We start from the raw sequence: 2,558 nt of genomic DNA, 5'->3' as shown, positions 1-2,558 counted from the left end.
CCAGATTTGAGGATCCCTGGTCTATAGTATAGACTCTATAGTCAATTTACAATACAAATCCGTTTTTGACCATTATTTATTTATATCACACGTTTAAGCCAAACTTTCCAAAACATAATAAGTTTTGGGATCATTATTTTTTTCTGTAGTATTACAGCACACAATGAGCATATTTGAACTGTCGGCCATTAACGTTAGTGATGGGAAACTGAGGCTTTCTGAACTGTTTGAGGCTTTCATCAAATTGTGCCGAAAAACTGTTCATTACTCAAAGCTTTTTAACAAAGCTTCTTTGGTCAGACTTGGTCAGATTTGATTGACTGGTTTCATCACTGACACCAGTGTCGTTAACGTACCGTCATCATGTCGGAGCAAGTAAGTTTTTAGCTACACTGATGGGTGTTTCGAGAAGCACAGTCTTCAGACGAATGAAAGAGTATGATCTCTCTGTTAGGAGCATGTACAGTACCATCAGTGATGATGAACTTGACAGTTTGGTTGCTTCCATCAAGAATGATTTACCAAACGCAGGCTACAGGATGGTCAGAGGGAGACTGGAGTCAAAGGGCCGCAGGGTTCAGTGGAGAAGAGTGCAGCCTCCATGCATTTTGTTTGGTCAGGGAGTGCATTTGAAAAGTAGCCAATTGAGATATTTTCAGAAATGCCAACAGCAATACTATATTGGCATTTCTGAAGATTGTGCTTCTCGAAACACCCATCAGTGTAGCTATGCAAGGCACAGGAAGTTGAGTGTTGAGCATTTCTTTTAAGCGCTGTTCTTCAATCAACATTTTGGGTCGTCCTGTGGTGCCAGCAGCTTCTACTGTGACAGAAGGACCTGGAAGTTCCAGTTGTCCCTTCACAAGGTCAAAAAGCTCTTGCAAAGCCTGGGTGATAGCAGGGGGTACTTCTACATGATTAGATAGGGCCTGCAGAAGATACAGCTCCTGACGACAACAAAACTCCAGGTAATCCAAATTTAGTGGTGTTGTGCTTAATCCCAGTTGTAATTCATGCAAAAGCCTTTCTAGAAGGTAATGTCTCAGCTGTTGATAAAACAAAGTATAGTTAAGAGAATTAAGTACAGTAAAAACATTAATATTGTTAAATAGTATTACAATTGAAAATAACTTTTCTATTGTAATATATTGTAAAATTTAATTTATTCCTGTGATGCAAAGCTTCATTACTCCAGTCTTCAGTCACATGATCCGAAATCATTCTAATACGCCGATTTGCTGCTCATTTATTATTGGTGATCAGTTATTAATAATGGTTCTCATTATTATCAATGTTAAAAACAGTTTTCCAGTTTTTGCAGCTCAATATTTTGTGGAAACATTTTAGAGATAAAATAGAAAGAATGATTTTAGAATGATTTAAGGATCACAGGACACTAAATAATATACTAATATTATACTAAATATTAAATATTATTATTCACAAATACTAGTCCATATCACGAATTGATTAGGTGTGCAGTCCTACTTTTGTTTTACACGCAGAACATGTCATGACCTGCCACGTTTAAAAGCTAATTATTTTAATGACTACATTCTAAGATTACGTACGCAATTTTCAGCATCGGGGATGTAGGACATTAAAAATAATATGCGGACCCCCTGGCTATACCACTTTGAGAACCCGTGTTGGTTCGTCAGCTAGCTTTATCAAATTAAATATTTAGCTAGCTAGCTATTTACAGTATATGGAATAAAATACCTTCAAAAAAAAGTAAAATGGAATTACTGAAAGGGTTGAGGCTTGCTCCGACATGATGACCCGTACATTAACAACACTGGTGTCAGTGATGAAACCAGTCAATCAAATGTCATGGTTGGTGTTGACCAATCACAGGAGCGGAGACATCTGACATTTGATCCCCGCCTCCAAAGTCTCAAAAGGTGAGGGGTTGAGCAGTTGAAAGGGCATAGAGATGGTCGAGCGAGCGCTACTCAGCGCCGTTCTCGCGAGAGCGCATTTTTGCACACGGATACTGTTCTGTGCGCTCGCGGTGCAGAAATGCTCCCTCGCGAGGATGGTTTTCCTCGCGCGGATACTGTTCGGTGTGCTCATATCCTGTGCGCGCGTCTTGTTTTATATGCGCGAGATTTGATACTATTTAAACCTGCATAGTCCTGCACTTTCAGTCTTTGATGAAACCAAATTTTAGTGGTTTTGAAACTGTGACTTTTCCAAAATGCTCCCTCGCGAGGATGGTTTTCCTCGCGCGGATACTGTTCGGTGTGCTCATATCCTGTGCGCGCGTCTTGTTTTATATGCGCGAGATTTGATACTATTTAAACCTGCATAGTCCTGCACTTTCAGTCTTTGATGAAACCAAATTTTAGTGGTTTTGAAACTGTGACTTTTCCAAACCGCGGTATACCTTACAGTGTTTCCCCTGCCATTATTTTAGGGGGGCGGCCTGCCTCCCCCCCCATGAAGGTCAAGTTAATTTTATTTAATTATTATTTTCTCTATAGCGCCAGATCACAACAGAAGTCATTTAAAGTTACCTTTCTTATAGAACATGTCTATACCTTGTTCTTTCATTA

The sequence above is a fragment of the Sinocyclocheilus grahami genome, unplaced genomic scaffold (assembly GCF_001515645.1).
Source record: "Sinocyclocheilus grahami isolate Dianchi unplaced genomic scaffold, SAMN03320097.WGS_v1.1 scaffold285.1, whole genome shotgun sequence".
Taxonomy (NCBI): Eukaryota; Metazoa; Chordata; class Actinopteri; order Cypriniformes; family Cyprinidae; genus Sinocyclocheilus; species Sinocyclocheilus grahami.
This window is presented reverse-complemented; position numbering follows the sequence as displayed.